The sequence below is a fragment of the Chelonia mydas genome, chromosome 6, assembly GCF_015237465.2.
Source record: "Chelonia mydas isolate rCheMyd1 chromosome 6, rCheMyd1.pri.v2, whole genome shotgun sequence".
NCBI classification, from domain to species: domain Eukaryota; kingdom Metazoa; phylum Chordata; order Testudines; family Cheloniidae; genus Chelonia; species Chelonia mydas.
The window spans coordinates 33,578,955-33,601,183 of NC_051246.2; positions in this window are offsets into that span (position 1 = coordinate 33,578,955).

The following is a 22,229-nucleotide window of genomic DNA, read 5'->3' on the forward strand; positions in this document are numbered from 1 at the left end:
ATACATAACCAGTTAAGTACCAGCATGAAGTACATATGTTCAGTACTTCTTGCTGTGTCTTTTTAAAATTGTTTCCAACAGAAATGAAGATCAAGAATTTACATATTGTACTATAGCTCTGAGTTTCTGTTTGTTAATATAGGCATAAGTGCTTTGCTGAATAGTGATGGACTTAGCTATGACCTTGTCTATGATACGGGGGTAAATCGACCTAAGTTACGCAATTCCAGCTATGTGCCCTCATTCCAGTGGAGTACTGGAGTCAACGGGAAAGTGATCTGCGGTCAATTTAGCGGGTCTTCACTAAACCCGCTAAATCGACCCCCCATGCATCTATCATCGCGGTGTCAATCCCCGGGAACTGTGAACATGCCCTGTGTGTTTCAATACTTTGCTGAACTTGGGCAAAAGAGGGAATATCTTTGCTTGTAAAGGAAGCATTTGAGACACTGTTTTAAATAAACACTTCATGCAATTTTTTATTGCTTAATTAAACTGATGCTTCAATTCTCCTGGGCAATGTAAAAAACAAACTATTTCTTCTCACATCGAATGGGCATGTTATCAGTCTCCGAATGTTTCCTTTTGAGACTAGGAGTAAGGGAACTATGTTACCATTTTAAAGTATGGGTATACCAAGCAGTTATTAGAAGTCACCACCTTTGCATAGTAGGTTTGACTTACTTTTTAATGCCAGACATTACTTTAGCAGTATTAAAAGCCAGAAATCTTGAAACTGGGGTTCTTCGTCAATAACTCTTAAGTGTATGTGTCAACTGTCTTGGTTTATCTATTTTTATTTTATGCATATTTGTGAGATACCCTGGAGGCAAAAACAGGTTTAGCACAAAAAAAGATTTTTGAAGTTTCTCCATTTAAAGCTAACCATGGATATTCTTACTTCTCCATATTCAGGAAATTTTTTCAAGAGTCTATTTTTTTTCCTTTTCATGTAATTTTTCCTTTTTAAAAAAGCACAAATTTGATACTGTTTTACAAGTAAACTCAATAGGGTGACCAGATATCCTGATTTGATAGGGACAGTCCCAATTTTTGGGTCTGTTTCTTATATAGGCTTCTATTTCCCCCAACTCCCTGTCCCAATTTTTCACACTTGGTGTCTGGTTACCCTAAAACTCAAAGGCCTACACAGATCTGGCACTTGATTGCATCACCTCACCACTGATTCAGGACCATGCCCAAGTCACTTAATTGTCAAGTTTTGGGTCAGTTCTCATTTCATACAAGCCTTTCATCCCATGTCCAGTATTAAACGTGGTGTACTATGTTACAATCAACAAGAGTTAGAGGAGCAAATGCAGAATAAGACACTTAGCATTAGTACTATCAATATTGATAAATGCAAAGTAATGCACACTGGAAAACATAATCCCAACTATACATACAAAATGATGGGATCTAAATTAGCTGTTACCACTCAATAAATAGATGTTGGAGTCATTGTGGATAGTTCTCTGGAAACATCTGCTCAATGTGCAGCAGCAGTCCAAAAAGCTAACGGAATGGAAGGAACCATTAGGAAAGGGACAGAAAATATAATAATGCCACTATATATAAATCCAGGATACTCCCACACCTTGAATATTGAGTGCAGTTCTGGTGACACCATCTCAAAAAAAAAAGATACATTAGAATTGCAAAAGGTACAGAGAAGGGTAACAAAAATTATTAGGGATATGGAACAACTTCCATATGAGAAGAGATTAAAAAGACTGGGATTGTTCAGCTTGGAAAAGAGGTGACTAAGGGGGATGTGATGGAGGTCTATAAAGTCATGAATGGCGGGAGAAAGGGAATAAGAAGTTGTTATTTACTCCTTCACATAAGACAAGAACCAGGCATCACCCAATTACATTAATAGGCATTGGGTTTAAAACAAACAAAAGAAAGTACTTCTTCACAGATCACACAATCAGTCTGTGGAACTTGTTGCCAGGGTATATTGTGAAAGCCAAAACTATAACAGGGTTCAAAAACAGAATTAGGGAAGTTCATGGAGGATAGGTCCATCAATGGCTATTAGCCAAGATGCTCAGGGATGCAACCCGAACCTCTGGATGTCCTTTGGCTCTGACTGCCAGAAGCTGGGAGTAGCTGATGGGGTGGATCACTCGATGATTGCTTGTTCTGTTCATGCCCTCTGAAGCACCTGGCATTGGCTACTGTCAGAAGACAGGACACTGGGCTAGATGGACCATTGGTCTGACCCAGTATGGCCAGTCTTATGTTATGTTCTTATTATTTTTATTGCAGAACCACCTAGCAGACTCCAACTCAGATAGGGGCCTCATTATACAAGTAAAGTGTATTTGCTGTACAAATACATAGAAAGAGATAATCCCTACGCCTTCCAGTTTAAATAGACAAGTTGGACAAAGGGTAGGGAAAAGGAAGTATTATTATGTACACTTTACAGATGGGGAACTGAGGCATAGAGAGATCAAGTTCACATAGGAAATATGCAGCAGAATCAAGAAGTGAATCTAGATCTCTGAAGGGCATGTCTACATGGGGATACTCAGGAATGTTAAGGTGAATCACCTAATGGTGTAATGTCAATGCACATAAGTTAAAGTGTGTTAAACCCCATGTGGATGCTCTCATTTAGGAGTAAAGTACCATTAGTTTGCTGTAACTCCCAAGGAGGATTAAGTTACAGTGAACAACCCATTGACTTCACACCTTTAGTTGGTTTGCCTTAACTTTCCTGAGTGTGTAGACGTACGCTAGGTCTTAGTCCAATGCCTGAAATACAAGATCAAACTTTCTATTGCACAGTATTATAATTCACCACTGCTTTTTTTTTCTGGTGACCTGGAGCCCAGCCTTGTGAGGTATTGAGCAGCTTCAAGTCCCCTTTAAATCAATGGGAGTCAAGGAAATCAGCACTTCAGAGGACCTTTGATTTGCAAAGATACTCTACAATTCTTTCTGTGTTATGACAAGATTAGACTTTACACCTTTGCTATAAGCCTATAAAGAAAGAAAACAGATCATCAGTCACCCGGTAATTATATAGCAACTGCAAGGCCATTTAGTTACTGTGGGCTAAGCAATAGAATGATTAATAATTTAACCAATTACCATTCATTATAATATCTAATTTGGCATTTGACGATCCACAGAGGTCTTACCTGCCTCTTTACATACCCAACATTTAATGTTGCCATAGCAGTGCTGTTCACACCTCTCCATCTTAACTTGTGTCAGTTTCCAGTTTAAACTCCTATTTTTGGAAATATCAAGATAAGGTTTACAAAGGAAGTGCAAATTATATAATGCCCTGTCAAAGGCAATTTTTATGGCACCCATCAGTTGCCCTGACAGCTGTATTATTGCCTTCTCCCTTGGTCCAAAACCTGCTTTCCATGTGCTGTATTTATTTTACTGCTACATTGAAGATATGAGTGATGAGATAAGGCTTTGTTGGTTAGAGGCTGAGATCTAGTGCAGTTGCATTTTGGCACAATACTTTTAAGGTGACTTTGAATGATGGTATTTGGCATATTTTTCAAAATGAAAAACTTAAGCATAATGACAGTTTTCTTGGTGTCAGAGTCCCATCTGGAAGGTAAATATCTAGTAACATATTGAAAATATCAGTTGAAGAGCGTGCAGGACTTTTTAAAGAGAGTCCATTCAGACTGACACAGCACAATAATATTGTTTCCTGGGGCAGAAAATAAAATTGCATAAATAGGATTTGAGGTAATCAGAGGAGTTAGGGCCTGAGTTAAAGTCCACTGAAGTAAACGGGTGTCTTTCTATTGATTTTAGTGGGCTTTGGATCAGGCCTTTACTGTGGCCTCACAAGAGATATAACAGATTTGGATAAGAGAACGGGGTCAATAGGATTTTATTTTAGTGAATGTACAGTATGTACACATATACACGTGCAGAGACACACACAATTTGTTCTTTAACATAGAAATCTATGTTGTTAAAGAGAACATGGCCAGGAATTTCCAGAAATTGGGCACTTGATTAACTTAGAGTAGTGCAAAATGTTTTCAAGCAACTCAAAACTATGGGAAACTTTTCCAATTTTTGGTAGAGAAAGGGCCAAACTAAAACCCTAGGTCAGATCACTTCTGGATTTGTAAATCCTAATTTCACATCTGGTCCCTGTCTATAACCAGATGAGCCAGGCAAACAAACAAACAAACTACCCTGGAGCTTAACATTCCAGAACTTTGGGAAACAATCTTTGGATGCAAACTTTGGAATTCTGGTGCATCTATAATTTCTAGTTTTGTTACAAATCCAAAAACTCAGAGCAGGTTTGTGAAACAGTTACAGTTTCAAGGAATCATTTTTTGCTAACTTGGTGGCAGTTTTGATCAAACATGGCTGATTTATGGTTTAGTAAAAACTATGTGAAACTCATGGTTGTACAGCTTTGATGTAAAACCAGGAGAAATTCACCATTTCAGCTGAGTTTCACTTGGAGATTTCAGGTTGAAACTCATCATAAAATGGGGGATGTGACCTCTCAGAGACTGAAACAGAAAGGAGAATTCTTACAAACCTCTGTGAAGCAAAACCAATTTATTCAAATGTCATGTGACATACTAAGGATCTTCAGATCATAGCGTATTATGTTAAAGGAGTAAATCTTTTGTGCCACTCTGCAGAATAAAGGCTTCTAATGTCGGAGGTGAAAGTGCAGAATGATGTTACATCACCCTAAAATAAGGTGGGATGATAATGTTTCCTGTGAGAAAACAGTTTCTGTGATCTGGTGTAAAATCACACGGCACCAAACAGGGTCATATCTCACATCATCCTTAAAATTTATGCTCCATAGTAAAATAATAATATAATGATTTTATTTAAATAGAGGTCTTTGAGGAACATTTACTGACAGTGCTCGCTAGACTATTCTGGGCCAAATTAAGACAACCGGCCAAATTGTGCCTTTGTTTATAATCCATGCATTTAACTCAATGATTTAAGTACGTTGTACAAAGCACAATGCTTGTGTTGGACTCCAGCACTAGTGCTAACAGGGAAAGAAGAAATGGACTGAAAGGATATTTATTTAAAATGGGGAAAGAGAAGAGATAGACAGGAAACACAGCTTTTGAACAACAGAATAGTATGGGATAGATCTTCCCCAAACTCTTTTTGGCTCAAGAACTGCTAGCAGGTGGCACATATGTGACTGTCTGGTCATCAGTCAGACCAGAACTTTTGCTAAAATTCCTTAAATTGAATGTATCTCAGAGGAACCATAGAAGGTAATTATGATAGGTACTTAAGCAAATGGACTGTTAATAACCAGATAGAGGTGATAAGCCTCCCAGGCCAGCTGGAGACTTCTGCTAGAGAAGGAGAGAGGGAGAATGACTGAGCGAGAAAAAGGAAGCTGTAGCATACAGACTGGCCCTGTTGTACAGAACTACTGAAATCCACACACAATGGTGGCAACGCTGGGACTGCAATAGGGCTGTCTTCAGTCTTCTTTTTCTAGAATGTTGGCTGAAAGTTATTCATCCACTGTCCTTTACTAGCGGGACTAACTGTCATTATATTTAAAGCTAAAATATGGCTTTTCTTTGAAAAGCATCCTGTTCTATCGACTATATTCTCTAGCTACAGCTTTCATCCCCTCATATCCTACTGTCCGTAGAGGTTTTGCCTGACATCTCTTTTAGTCACATTATTAGTACTGGGTCACAAAATTTGATTCCCCAAAGTTTGGGAGCATTAGGAAACAGTTTCAGTGCAACCATTTACATGAGTTGGATCCAGCTGTGAAATGTAGATCCAGATCCAGGTTTGGGTTCTAAAATCACCAACATCTTTGGAGAGTTTGGATCTGGGATTTGGACCTATCACTATATTTAAAAAAAAATAACACATTCAGAGAACAGAAAGGAATCAAGGATGAAATGATGAACACAGCATGTCAGAGTAATTATAATATCACAATCATAATTTGTTATCTTAATGTGAAAAGCAATCAGTTTGTGTGGGAGTCGGTACTATGCCTCTAAGAGCATACGCTGCAAGAAGAGACTCAGGCAGCGAGTCTCAAAGCCCAGGTCAGCTGACTTGGGCTTACACTATGGGGCTAGACATAGCAGTGTAGCTGTTTGATCTTAGGCTGGAGCTGGGCTCTGAAGCCTAATGGTGGGGTGGAGGCTTGGAGCCTGGGCTCCAGCCAGAGCCTGAACATATACACTTCTATTTTTGGCCCCTTAGCACAAGCCCTGAGAATCTGCGTCATTTGACCCAGGCTCTGTGACTTACTGCTGTGGGTTGGATTTTTTTCTTTTCTTTTGGGTTTTTTTTTTTTGTAGTGTAGATGTACCCTGAGAGGCCCTGCACTGCTACAGGGGCTTGGAGGCCCCTTCAAATCCTGGCCTACTACAGGGGCCGGGGAAACCCCTGGCATTACTCAGCCCTGGGGGCTGTCTGAGTTATGGAAGCCTCCCCAATGGGCAGCAGCACTGCATGGAGTCTCAGCAGTGCTCTGCACTTTGTCCACATCCCTCACACATCCAGCCCCACAGGTGGCACACTGCGTATGCCAGGGCTTGTGAGGGGGTCTGTGGAGGGCAGCCTTATGGCTGTCTCCACTGTGGCTGCTTTGGGCAAATCTTCCCCTGACTGGATCTGTGGCTTTTTAGGTCCCTTTATCCCCCCCAACCCTTTTATCCAGTGTAAAGAGCCAGAGTTGGGCTCAGCTCTCACTCCTCATATTTAGTAGACTCAGTATTGACTATGTTACTTTTATTCAAATAATATCAATTTGCTGCATTTTATTTAGTTCCTTTTCTCTTCGGTCATATTTAAAATGTAATTTAACATCCATTTCTCACTCCATTATAAACTCCTGTTCCTCAGAGCTGCATTAGAAAAAAGTAGGTATTTATTGGGTTTGTTTCAACAACTGTCATATGTAACCAGGTACTATATATGTCAACTCAAAGGTCATTTTAAAAATACAAAGGTGCAAACTTTAATGCCATATATATTTCAAGCCAAACAAGGCTCAGATTGAGCTGGGACGTGATGGTACAGTACACTGGCACTTCTCCCAGCCTCCTGTCCTGTTCTCCTGAATCTCAGATTCACAAAAAATAAGTAAGTCTCTAGCTGTTAAGGCTGCAGAAGAAACCTCAGGAATGTGAACAGAGTATAACTAATGCAGAAATGGGTCTTCAGAGAGTCTGGAACAATAGCTAGTGAGGACCTGTCACATTTATCTTAGTGAGGAGTTAATACAGATGCCTGGTAATTATAATTTAAACATCACTATTGCTTCATTCCTCATGTAATACTGCAGAAGGAAGATCACAGATCTGCACAATTTTCTGTGAGTTTCTCATTTTGGTGGCATGAGTTGGAGGGGTTTTGGATAGACCATCACTTAGTTATTTTCTGCAACTGAGGAGCCAAGCCCAAGGAGCCTAGCAGAGACCATGTGCTGTGAGAAGCTCAAGAATGCCCCATGAGAATGGAGTCATCTTAGATGTTAGCTGCTAAAACTGCAGAAGTCTCAAGTGAGCATGTGTGAACTGCAATTTTTCAAAAGTTTACAACTTGGACAAATTTGAGGGGATTTTTTATGGGGATGGCAAAAGGGTATTGCTGTCATGAACGCTGCCTCCCAGCCAAATGTCAAGTCCTTTCTTCAAAGCATGAGGGCATTAGAGCTGTTCAAACAAAAAGGTTGCTAACAATTTTTAACATGGGGAAAACAACATACTTTCTATAGTCTCATTCACAGAAATTGATCAACTATTTTTACTGACATTTTCCCAAAACATTCAGCCTGAGGCCAACACGTAGCACGTACAATGTCAGGGCAAATGGTTAAAGTCTGCCAAAGTTATAAACAACTGAAAATGGGGTCTAATAATAGGTGTCACTACCAGCCTTGCCTATAAAGCGTGTGCACACACACACCTGTTTTGACATCGATAGTACAATGGTAAGATGAAGACAATGAAAACACAAGTTGATCTTGGATTATACTTTGAAAGTTTAAGATGTTTACTGGAATTACGTAGGACATACTGGGGTTAATATGTCTTCAATATAAATATCTAAAACCTTTGGCTCCCATCATTATTTCGAATTGCCAAAATCAATGTATCTAGTTATGATTTGCCAGGCTTTCCTTGGAAAAAAGACAGGGAAAACTGTCATACATGTATCAACAGTAACACAAAGCCCCAAATCTCTCTGCATCAGCACAATGTAGCCAACATACCATTTACAAGCAGCATACCCAGTAGTGATATAATTATGCTAAGATAGAGTTGATCCCAGAAACACAGCATACTATAGGCAGTGCTCCATTTCAAATGGCAGCATCCATCAGCTTTATGGTAGTTCAGGTCACCTAAATATTTGATGCTCCTGTATCCTGCACCCTCCAACACACTGACGAGTCTGCTGTTCCCTTGCAAACCTCAGTTAAAGTGCACCCATAATTTTCTAAGGTAGATGCACAATATAGTCACTAACATAGCAGACACAGTGAGTTAGAAATAGTCTCATGAAGAACAAAATGATGTTGTTCCCCTGAAACTGAAATTGCACCAGGGAGTACATATCCTGTACCTTTAGTAACAGGGTGGCCGTGTTTGCCTGAACCACCCCACCTTCTGTGAAACTGCTCATCCTGGTGGAAAAGGAATATTTTGAAATGATCTTTTTGTTAATAAACCAGGAGTAGCAACTTTATTTTGACTACGTGAGTGAACTGTGTTGTTTGGGGTGAGGTTGCCACTCACATATACCTCTATAAACCTCTATTTACAAAGATGGGCTTTTTGTTTTGCTTCATTTCATTTCCCAATGACTTCAATAGGTGCAAGATCAGAACCTAAAGTCCCTTCAGGAACACAAAATTCCCACTGACTTCTTCAAGACTACAGACCGTATGCCTTTTAGAAGACAAGGAAAAATAGAAGATCCTATAAGCCGAAATATTTTGTATAAAAACGTAATGGGGGCGGAGGGGGAGGGGTGGGGAGGGCTTGAAATACCTGTTCTGCTATCATGCCATATGGTGGCAAATGTATAGCTAATCAATTTCAGAGGCTAAGCACAAGAGTTGGAACTGGACTTCAACGGGTGGCATGTATTAATTGCATCTTTTGCCATCTCAAACTCCTGGATCATTCTCAATTAGATAATTCACAGCTTTCAGCCTGAAGGATCACACAGTGCTTTATAGCTATATAGATGCAGCACCCTCTGAAGCACAGCTACCTCTGAGGTGCAGCGTGTTCACATGCCAGTGTACAGCACGCTGCACATGACAGTGTGGATAGGGAAAATTTTTGCCCAAGGAGGCTGGGGCAAACCCCCTCTTTTATGAAAACATGTTACAGTTCTTTAAGGCCACATTGTGAAAGGCCCTTTCGTGATCGTGTCGGGGAGGCAGAGGAAACAAAGAGCCTTCCACACTTGTATAACACATACAAAGGCCTGCTCGAGCTGCAGAACATGTGCTTAAGGGAGAGCTCCCCAGTATATCCACAGAGGCACCTGGCACCCCAAAGGGGGGAGGCAAGAACCCTGCCAGCCACGTGGCCCCTCACATCAGTCCCAAGAATGGGCCAACCCCATTAGCTGAGTCAGCATAAAGTATGGTGTAGACTCCCCTCTGTATTAGGCTCTTTTGATCAGTATCTAAATGCCACAGTTTGGCCCCTGATGTCCAAGCAGAATAGTCAATACTTCAGTTTTTACGGTCCAGTGAACACAGACACATGCAGACTGTGTAAACTATCTCCCACTGTTAGTAATTCGATATTTTAACTTTGTGTGTTTCTTGCAGAGTTTCAAGAAAAAGGCATCTTGATTTTTTTTTTTTTTTTTTTTACAGAATTTATTTCCTCAAAGGCAGATGGTGCCTGTCACATGTATTCTATGCTTTCCCTTTTACATTTCTAACAGTGCAGACCCTGGGTTTCCAGGGAAATAGATCATAAATAAACTTTATTTTCTGGTTTTGTCTGAGTGTTGAATTGCAAGTGTATTATTTTTTGTTTCCCCCAAGAGGTTAGCTCTAAACCAACATCCTCAGTGGGGCTGACTCGCGCAGCAGTAGAATTTACGCATGCCTCTCACCTTTTCAGGATTTGATCTCAATGAAATCACGGGTAAAAATCATTTGATGGATTTGACAGAACTCCAAAAACTGCTCTATTTTCCCATAAACCCCTGACTATAAATGGGCAAATAATACAAAATATGTCTATACTTCATGAATATTCATTCACCTTTTTGAATGAATTCACTTAGGCCAATTTTTTTCAAACTTAGGTGACCAAAGCTAAGCTCCTAAATCCATGTTCAGATCCTAATTCTGAAATGATCTAGAGGCAGGCACACAGGACCACCCAGGTTGAGCTCAGGATCAGGACATTAGGCACATAAATAAAAGTGGTCTGAATTTCATAACTACATTGAGCAGATGCAGCTTCCAGTGATTTCACATAGGCCCTGTGATAAATGAAGGCAGGGGCAGGGACTGTGGGGGGCGGAGTAGCTCCCTTTCATGGCCGCCTAGCCAGCCAGTTACAAAATCCCTGCTAGTAGCTGTTATCTACTTTCTTTACCTGTAAAGGGTTAAAAAATTCCATGGGTAAAAGAGAGGGAGTGGGCACCCGACCAAAAGAGCCAATGGGAGGGCTAGAACTTTTTAAAATTGGGAAAAAAATCTTTCCCTTTGTCTGTGTGTTGTTGCTCTCTGGAGAGAGGAGACACAGAGCAGTAATGCTGTAAGAAGCTAAACCTGGTATGAAAAATCATCAAATCATACCTAGGAATTGCTTATCTGAAACCCCAGATATGTAAGTAAATTAGGGAATGTCTAGGAAGATGCGATTAGGGTTATTTCTTTTATTTCTTATTGGCTTGTGGACTCCTCTGTGCTAACGTCCAAATGCTTTTGTTTTGCTGGTAACCATTAAGTTGGACCTCAAGAGAACCATTCTTGATGCTTAATTATTATATTTGCTCTTTTTAAATCTAGCAATAGCTTAAGTTCCAGATGTATTTTCTTTCTCTTTGTTTTTAATAACATTTACCTTTTTTAAGAACAGGATTGGGTTTTTTGTGTCCTCAGAGGTTTGTGCACATGTTGTTTAATTAGCTGGTGGCTGATTTGCTTTGTTTTCTTTCTCAGCTCTTCCCCGAAGGTGGGGTGAAAGGGTTTTAGGGTACCTCACAGGGAGGAATTCCCCAGTGCACCTTCCTGAGTCCCAAGGGGTTTTTTGCACTTGGGTGGTGGCAGCATCTACCCATCCAAAGTCAGAGAGAAGCTGTAACCTTGGGAGTTTAATACAAGCCTGGAGTGGCAAGTATTCATTTTTAGAATCCTTGCGGGCCCCCACCTTCTGCACTCGAAGTGCCAGAGTGAGGAATCAGCCTTGACAGGCCCTGATCCTGCAATGACTTATATTTGTACGTAACTTTATGTCCTGTGGATAGTCCCAGATCATTCACTTCTTGGGGGATGAGAATTGTGTAAATAACTGATTTTTCAATTCACTGGCTGTACCAAAAAATGGGGGAACTAATTGCTTCAGATTGACTCAAAATGAACATTTTTCAAATGTTTCAGTGAACTGAAATTTGAAAACAATTTTGTTTCAGGTTGAAGAAAATAAAATGCTTAGTTTACTTTGTTTTTAATTAAAGAAAAAGAAATTAATTTCTAAACAAAAAGTCATTTGGAATAAAAAAACATTGAACCATTGTCTTTAGAAAATGTCAAAATGAAACATTTAGATTTTTTCCTGTTTTGTTTTGGTTTTTTAAATCAACCAAAAGCAATTTGGCAAATTTGATCTGAATTCATGAAATGTTTTCGTCAGCCTGAACCTGCATTTTTCTGTGAAAAAAAGTTTTGGCTGAAAAATTTCACCCAGCTTTGCAGTATGGTCTTCAGAAAACACTCTGGGTCTGAGTTGCTTGAAAGGCATCATTTGTATTCAATAACACAGTTCCAACTGTCCCTGCATAACAGAATATAGGTTTCTACAGCCCCCTCCTCCAGACTATACATCTGGGGAGATAGCACATTTTAAGGTCCAATTCCCAGTACCACAGTATGTTCTTTTCAGGGCTGGGGCCTTAATCAGCACCTTTGAAAATCAGATCTTTTTATGTAGATGCCTAAATATGAATTTAGGAGCCTGGCTTTGGGCACACAGGTTTGAAAATGGTGCCCTTAGACACTGACCACACCTCTTCTCTGTTAGAAAGCATAGAAAGCTTTTACTAGCATATGCAGATGGAAACCTAACGTTAACCTCTCATGCTCAAAGATACACAGATATAATTTAAAAGATATATAAGCACCACATCTCAGTTTTCAAATTCCAAAGAGCAAGCCACAGAACAAATAAAACTGCTGAAAAACGTCAGCATACTATTTTGAACAACACATCCACTCCAGAAAATCACGATCTCATTGTGGACTTTCTGCAGACAGGAAAAAAGGCAAAATTTGTCAAAGAAATCATTATTTACAAATTATTTTCTCATCTTCAGCAATGAACCATCACACTTATATCAGAAGCAACCTGGATTAAGATAAACTAGACTTTGCATTGGTGTTACAATGCTAGATCTAAAGGCCAGTGCTGCTTGATGCTGCCTTGTGTGAACTACCCATACTGTAATTTGTGATGAAAATCCAAAGTAGTTTCTTGTGGAAAAACTTACAGTCAGATGTTCTAGAATTGTTCTTCCAAAGCATTGTAGATTACTTTGTAAAGTAAAAAGCCTGAAAATGCTAGATAATTTCAGAGGCTCAGCACTGGTCTGCTAATATGCCAGGAAGAATGAGCAATTATGATTTTCATCTAAGCAACATATGCTGTTTGCTGTCCTGTTCTGAACAGCTGTAGGTTAGATGCTGTTAAGATTAGGCCCCTTCTCTCCTCCACATTTCAAAATTCAAATTAAACTAAAATAACAGCACCTGCTGAACAAAAACACTATTTCAAAATGTGTACTTGCACACAATTACTATGAAGAGGCTGGCCACCATTGTTACCAGTCTATTCTTTTTGAATGGAAATGGCAGAGAAGTTTTAGATGCAGCTGCAGCTCTTCAATTGTATAACTAGTGCTGGCCTCAAGCCAACCCTCAAGAACTCAAGTGGCACCAAAAGATACTATATTGATTTGCAATCGAACATAATAAGCCATCAGCTTAATTATTACTGAAGTGACAAGGTTCTGGATATTTCATATTTATATTTCTGAGGCCTGTGAAGGATGAATGTAAATCTTTTAAATGCATGCATTTGCATATCTTCAGAAGAGTTGAGCACTCTTACTGTATTCACAGCCTTTGAAAGACCAAAAGGACTGGCTATTCAACTCAGGTTACTCGATGATACAGTCACTTGCTTGCACAGGGAAACAAAGGCTATGCAGCTAAACAGTCTCTTATGGCAAAATCTCCTCAGATCTCTTTTAGTCACAAAAAATGTATATTGATCATTAATGTCATTTGAATCTATAGCAGGGTATGTTTTGTTTCAGAGAAAGGATGATTTGATTAAGTTGAATTGAATTGTTGGCACCTAGCACCCACTGCCCCCACCCCACCAACCGTCCACTGTAGATACACACACTTGATATTAGTGGACGTCACCATAGTTTTACGTTATTATTGGAAGCAGCCGTTCAGCAAAGCCGTCTCTTATGATGGTATTGTGGGACATGGCATTTTGGAGAGATGTACCTATAGAAAGCAGTGGTGTCTAGTGGTTAGACTGGGAGCCAAGATTCTAACTCTGCCACTAACTCGGGTTGTGACCGTAGTTCTTCAGTTAGGGACCCAGCCATCGTCCACTGAAATATGTTTTCTCAGAATTTTTTCCATTTGCATTAAAGTTCCATGAACCTCGTGAACAGCGCATTGAGGTGGGAAGGTACATTGAAGTACCATGAGTTGTTTTCACCTATTGAATAACAGGTTACATATTGCTTCTCCTTTACTGAACCTTAGAACCCTATAGTCCCTGCACACTCATCCCATTTGTGGCTTCCTCTCTTACCTCCCATACACAGTTCTCCATAGCTGGTGTCATAGTTTCACTTCTCCTGTGTATGGTATCTGGGCCTCTATTATTCCCCTCCTTCCTAGCCTCTGAGTCATTTTCTCTGGTCCCGTCTCATCTTAAAAATTTCTCTTTGGTTTACCACTGACCGTTGTTGTAAATTGCTTTATGATAATGTGAAGGACACTGCATAACAGTACATTTTATTGTAGTAAAGAAGCTTCTTACTGCATGTAACTAGTTCATTCATACAGAACTTTTCTCAGGGGTCTACGGAGATGCACAAGTTAAAAATGAAAACAAAATTATGAATAACACAAATGGCATTTTCTTCCCAACTCTACAAAAACAGGCTATTCACTGCCATGCTGGATCTGCATCCACAGTTAACAACACTATTCCCAGAGCTTTTAGGCTTGTGTATTTGACTGTCAATGCCCTCTACTGGCTGGAATATGCCAGAACTGCTTATTGTGTCAATCTCCTGGCCCAAACAGTGGTGCTATTCCTTTCACAGACATGGGTATCTGTATTCATATGTCCATTGGGTCATCCAAGACAGCAGGTTAGCTGAAGCTATTATTATTAAACTAAAGCAGACATTTTATAAATTCACTTCCATACAAAACACAGAGTAAAAAATCATGTTTGCCAAACCGACATGGAGAAAGTTGGAAGGGAAAGGTGTTCTTCTTTTTGTGATTTTACTGCTCACAAAAAATGCAGACTGATAGCCATGGAGACTGAGGGCAAGATTTTTAAAACTGACCTTTCTGAGTCACCTTAAAAGGCCTCATTTTTACAAAGTGCTGCACACCTTCCTTCTGAAGAGCGTGAAGGTGAATGCTAAGAGGTTTTGGCTGTGGAGTACTTACAATAAAGTGAGAATTAAACACATCGGGGAAGAAAGTCAGCCCTGGCTCAGCATCTAAAAAATTCAAGGGACTGGGGGGAATTTTAGCCAAAATTATTTCTGGGGGGATTGGCCGTCCAATTCCCCCCGGCACACACACTAGTGTAGTTTGATTTTCAATATTCCCCATTAAAAGTGCTAAGGGGAAGACAGGTCACAACACTGCTATGATCACCACTTTTGATCAATTCCTGAATAAGATTTAAAACAAAGAAAAATTCACATTCAAAATAAATATATGGGGCCGGAAATGAATTGAATTATATAAACTGTATTGCCAACATGCAAAATATATTTACTCACAACCATAGAAATGGGGGTGGAGGGTTGAGAGGTGTCTGTAAAGGACTAGATGACTCAAGGAATGTGATGGGATATTCGCTTGGTTACCATTTTGAATCCAGCCCAGGTGGATAGTGATCAAAACAGTTGCCATCTGTTTAGTGGACTATGTACAATGAGGTCAGTGGTCTCTATCTTACGGAAATTGGACTGTGGTCATAGCACAAAAGCCACAGACATATTTAGCATTTACTGGCTCTTTCCGTAGCAGCATCAGTAAAAAAGGCAAGTACCGAATGGGTATGGAGAACCCCAGAGGTGGTTTCTTCCAGTCATGACTGAAATACATTGGTAGAGCAATGTGGGGAAGTTTATACTGATGCTTCCTGCACTGTAGACCTATCCTGTGGATAAATGAAAGATTTCAGTTTCCTGGCCAATAAATTCAATACCTTACACAAGCAGAAATTCACATACAAAAATCCTATTACTTGGCACTGAAGCAATTGCACTTGGTTATCTTAGAAGCAAAATGTCTACATTTCTACCGGCAAATATCCACACTTCTGCTTAGCGTGGACAGGGCTAGGACAGTCGGAATAAGAATTTGTCCAGATGTGACATGTTCTGAAACGTCAAACCTTTTGATCAGCAGTTTTCAGGCTCACAACTGAGAGAACCTGGGAAGTGAGGGAGATCAAACAGAAAGGTGGTGGTGTGGTGTGTGGCTGGGACATATTAAAGGAGAAATAGCATGGAAAAAATGCTGTCCAAAACTGGAAGCAAGAACCTACAATTTCATTTCTTCATACCTTTTGAAAATAAAGTAGTTGAACACAAGAAAGCCATGGAGAAGAACAGTGTGGTCACCTGTGTTAAAAGTGGACAGGCAGACCAATCAGACCTGACATTGAGAGCAGTCTAGCAGGGGGAAGGGGTTGGCAAGGAATAAAACCCCTTCCCCCTGCTAGACCTTAGCTAGAGCAATCCCTGCACAATGGACTGCTCTAAAACCAGATTGAAAACAATCAAATGTATTATACTGTACTTCTGTAAAAGGAAGAGAGCTGTATGGCAACCACCTGCTCAAGCAATTTGCAGTAAAAGGAAGTGAGGATGAAAATTGGGCAATTGTTACTAAGTAGCTGAGGATCCAGCTGACTTATATATATATATATATATATATATATATATATATATATATATATACACACATATATATATATATATACATATATATATATATATACAGGAATAACAAAAGCCCACTTAAAAGGCAGATGGAAAGATTCCAGGAACCAGGGAAAAACTGGTGATATTAGTTATAGGGTTCATAAAAATGTGACGTAAATCTTTTAGGAGCCTAGAAGGAATATGGTTAAAAACCATTGAAATGGTTAAAAAATATTCACAAACCTTTTTTTATTGAAAGTATCTGTCATAAGTAACACAGAGAGAATATTATATGTGTGTTTCAATAAAAGATTAATATGAATTGCTTTAGTTTTAGTGGAGATAAATAGAGGAGGGCTGCCCTTTTCCATAATTCAGCACTTTACACCTAAACACAGTGTGATCATTATAAGATTTAGTTTTTCTCCATTTCCGTATGGAGTAATGGATAACAGCCAGTCAGTATCTACAACTCAGCTGAGAACCACACCGCAAGAGGAGAAGCATAAACAAATCTTATTTATATTGGAGCTACGAGCGTTGAGAGCATCGAATCATCCCAATCAATCTTATTTTGGTGGTTTGGGATTTGAATTTTCAGATTTCAGATTTGCTGAGAAGCTTCTGTTTTTAAGGTAGTTTTTTAAAGAAGATTGAAGGTGGAGAATTGATAGACAGCAAAATGGTTAAAAAATGTTAAAATATTTGGTGTAAAAACCTTTATCAATCCCTACATGAATTCCCCTGACCTCCATGACCAAAGCCATTCTTCTCCCTACCTACATACATTGCCAGGGACAAAGTACAGAAAACAAGAATAACACCACTTCAGGACTTGATTCTGAACCCCTTACTTACATTGCTGAGCAGCTACTCACATGTACAGTTCCAGTAAAGTCGATGTGATTGCTCATGTGAGTACCTGCCCACCAGTGCATGTCAGAAGTTCGCAGTCTAGCTCTAAAATAGTAGACACAGAAAGTAAAATTACACAGAGCCAGATTCTGAGACCAGGCTAAGTAATCTCCATGGGACAACTTGTGGAGTAGTATACCACACATCTTGAGGAAGAGTCTTACAACCTGGCCCATTGTGTATGCTCCCAAATCAAAGAGGCCAATGTCACATCAGAAATGTATGATAGAAATACTAAGGTAGTGTTACAGTTTAGGGAAGAGGGGCAAATCCCAGCCATTAAAATGAAAACATTATTTCTTTTGAAGTCAATGAAAACCTTCAGCATGCACCCAAAGGCAGAATTTAGTCCAAAGAAGCATCAGATACCGAGCTGCCCATCCTAACTAAGACACCAATACCCTACCAGGAGTGAGCAGAGCAAGAATGTAAAGCTACACCAGTAGATTAAGTCCCCTAAGCCAGCACCAGAAATAAACAGAAGCTTGCACATATTTTTTTCTTATTTCGTGCCATCGTCGTATCTCGGCATTGTAAAAGGGAGGTGTACAGGCACTGTGAGGCTGTTGCTTTGTATGTAAAGGACCGGTTACAGAGTCAGGAAGTGTGTGGTGGGGGAAAAAGACTGGATAATAGGTTTTATTTGATTCAAGTTGCTCAGACACAAAGGACAAACGTTCTTATCGTTAGTGCTCCAAGGAAGTAACATAATGTCTTGGTTGTATATTACATGTTCCTTACTCGGTCTAAAAATGTTTCCTTCATATCTTTTAAAAAACAGATATGCACTGCAAAAGAATTTGCCCTGCAAAAGAATTGTGCAAACATGCAGCACCATTTCACATTAAACACAATGCAGGATTGGCTATGGAATAAAGTGTTCTACTTAAAATCAAAAACAACATTATGAATATGTAATTCCACCAAACGCGTTGTGTGTGTTTTGTCTCCAGGTTTTGTTTTTGCTTTATATAGGACCCCATTCTCCACATGTAGCAATAACCTTCCGGGTCCCCCTTGACTCATTGAAGCATAATTCTATGCATCTTTCTCCATCATAATGGTTGAACCCAGAATGGCTACACAGGGGAATCCTACATTGCAAAGTCATGTAAGCAGCATATGTTTAAACAGCATCAGGTAGCGAGTATTACATTCCCCTACCGTACTCCATGGCTTTTTGGAGGGAGAATATGAAGTAGCCCAGCAACTACTTCCTGTCTACCTTTTCAGAATCTATAGAATTGGGACCATGTAGAATCTCCATTTAGAAATATGTGACAAGTGAGTGTGTGAGGGGGTCACAGAGAAAGCATGAAGAGTTAGTGTGGTCCAATAATAGGGTGTCAAACTGAGATTCAGGAGACTGGAAGATTCCGAGCTCTGACATTGACCTGCTGTGGGACCTTGGATAAGTTACTTCACCTCTTTGAGCCTGTTTGCCCTCCCACTCTTCTTCTGTATTTTCTGCTCTTTGGTGCAGGTACTGTCGCTTACTATGTATTTGTAAAGTGCCGAGCACCTGGGGGATCTGATCATGACTGGGGCTTCTAAGGGTGTGTCTATAAGCAACTAGACACCTGCGGCTGGCTCATGCCAGCCAACTCAGACTTGCGTGGCTCAGGCTGTGAGGTTGTTTCATTGCTGTGGAGACTTCCGGGCTCGGGCTGGAACCTGGACTCTAGGACTGTGGGATGGAAGGGTTGGCTGGTACTGGCCCACTGCTGGTTTATCTTTGCAGTGTAGACATGCCCTAGGTATAACTGTAATACAAATAATAATAATATTTACAATTAGTGGAGCAGGAAAAAAAAGTGAAGCCTAGCAATCAAAAAGTGAGGGCTCTCTTCTGTACATGGGTGCACAAGGGACGGTAGGGCCTAGAGACAGTGTATTGCTAAGAGCCGCACAGCAGAGTTATTCAATGTTATTCTCTTCATGAGCTACAAGAACTCATAGGTACAGAGCACTTCTATGTGAAGCTTGCTAATGTCACACTGGAATTTCTGTTATCACTCATTAATTGTGTTGAACTCTGCTTAAATGAGGTAATGAAGTGTATCGCAATAGCTGTCATGAATAAGGAAAACTGCAAAGCAATGTCAATAGTTTACAATAAAGTATTCCAGGCACTGCTAGATATTTTATTGCCAGAAATATGAGCCGAAACCTACTTTATGCTCTATCCGTGACTAAAACCTGATTGCTCAGAAGAACGTTAGTATTGTTAATATAGTGAACAAAAATATCTGAAAATGCACCAGCAGATATTTACTGTTTTAACATACCAAGAGAGATCTAGCATTCATTGAATATTGTTGTCATTTAGTATTGCTAACATTTGTTAATTTCCTTTTATTGCCTTTAAGTTCATAGCCTTGCATATTCTCTTCTGGAATATAAAATGCTTTTGACCTTTTAGTTTTAATCTACCCTCAGTCTCATTTTGTGGTAGAAGTCTAGTCAGAAAAAGGAAATACATGTGAATAGTCACTGGCATCTAGTTGAGAAGTAAAATCATAATTTATAAAAAGGGAAATTGCACTTTGAAGTGTTTCTGATCCAGACTTTTAGACCTGAAATTGACTACTTAATCTAGAGGAAAACACAACCGTACCATCCAACAGTTTGATTCAAAATAGATCAGAAAGACAAGTGATATTCCTGCACATTTCTAGTCTGTTTGCATCAAAGAGCCCAGTCCTCAGTACTCTGTCCTTGCACTTGGGGATGGAATGAAGGGTCAGGGTGCATATGTAGCTTTAAACCACCTCTGTGCTTCCCATATTCTGGGGCAGTACAGGGCCCTGCTAGGCCCCTAGTGCATATTTAGAGTGGCCTCGGGGCCCTGGGAGACAAGGCATAACCATAGTCTTGTGCATTCCAGCCCCACTCCAATATGCCAGGTGTTGGACCTTTTACATCAGTTCTACACCAGAGGCCGCCAGTAGAGGAAGTACTCTCAAATTCTCCATGGGCTGTTTCCATCATCTTTAGGGCCCCTTTTTAGTTCCAGAGTGGAGTGAAAGGGACCTTGGTGTAACTGAGATTTGGCCCAATTAATCCATTTTCAGCAAACTCTCTCCTGATCAGTTAGCACGGCCTTGCTGTCCAGAAGGAGGCACTAGTGGACAGAAATCATTATTAAGAGAAAAGCAAAATGGCACCATTCCTAAAAAGTATTGCATGCTTCTAGGAATGCTGCATACAACAAAACAACAAGAGCAACACAAATCTTATGTTGTTCATCTGTCATAAATAGACACCTTGCCTCATGACACCTCATGTCACTCCCTGTGACCAATGTAGACAGAGCTTTAAATATATGGAGACTACATATATTGTACCAAGCCATGGGACCCAATCACCTTCCTAAATCCTAGTGCTGGCATTGTTAGCACAGTGTTGCTGCTTATCCTATTTAAACCTAAAGGGCCTACTTCTCTCACTTGTGCTAATACCAACATTGGGCCTGATTCTCCCTCCATTGCCTTGCAGCTTTTGTAGTCATTTATATCTGTGCAAAGTGGGCAAGAAATGGTACCAGATCAGAATTTTACATACATTTTGTACTCCTTTTGCACAGGTGTCAATGATTATACAAGATACAAAGAAGTATAGAATCCAGGCTGCAGATTGCAATGGAGTTATGGAGACTGCACAGAATCAGCCCTTAAGTTTTTCAATTCACTATATACTAAATGGCTCCTCTCTGGTTCCACAAGCAGTGACATTTCTCAAACTGTTAGCATCCTTTAAAAAATAGTCCAAAGATGTAAATGTTCTCATGTGTTCATGTAGGCCAAAAATGTATCTTTTCTCCATTGCTCCTTGGGAACAGGGGAAGTAATTACATTTTAGTATCTTAGCCACTGAGCCATATGCTGAAATGAGTGAAACTGAGGATAAAATTAACAAGCATTATAATATATGGATGTGAATGCAAATGAAAGAGGAATTGATCAGAAGCAATCTTCCCTCTTTCCCCACCCAGTATGAGTTGATGTCTTCTCAGTGAATGAAGAAAAGTCAGAATGTGTGAAATGTGATATAAAATAGACTGGAGATGCAAATCTTCACCAAGCCCCGAGGATGGGAGATATAATTTGGCATAGGGAGCTAATTTTCCCCCCACTCCCACACTTTCCCAGAGGAAGGAGTGGGGGGATAATAGATTTTAATTACATATCTTCCCAAGTATAGTAATGGTAATTGAGTTTACCACTGCACTAAGCCTCAGAACTATATGCTTCATGTCTGGACAGATAAAAGTATAGACTATACATATATAACCACACATTTAATATTAGATTGATTGCATTACTGAAGTTCTTATAAATCCTATATCTGGATTTGGAGTATTCTATGTACAGCGGCAGGTATGTTAGGCCTCTTCTACTCCATCTGACTCTCTCATCTGATGCATTTTGCAAATATCAGCAGAACTTCCATCTGGAAACACAAATGTATGTGTTTCATACAGAAGACAAAAACTGTTATCATTACATATTACCTTGGCACATTCAGCACTCTTTCCTTGAAACCCTTCATTTTGATTCTCTTCACAGAGCATGCCTAAACAATGCTAGATGAAAAAACTGTGAAAGAAAAAAAAAATTAGCTAGCAGCCTATTCCTATCACAACCTATTACTGCATCACAACAACATGCAGGGGGTAAATTTCTGGCTGTACTGATAGTTCATATTGCATCACAATTGAACCAACACCTGCTAATTAACAGGGCTGTAAATTTACATTTTTTTGCCAATATTCTCAAGCACTTCTCTTAGTTGTGATGTGTTAGCCTCCTAATTTTATTTTTCATTAAGGCACAAAAGGCTCCTAACTTGAAATCTCTTAGTGCAAGTAAATCTGT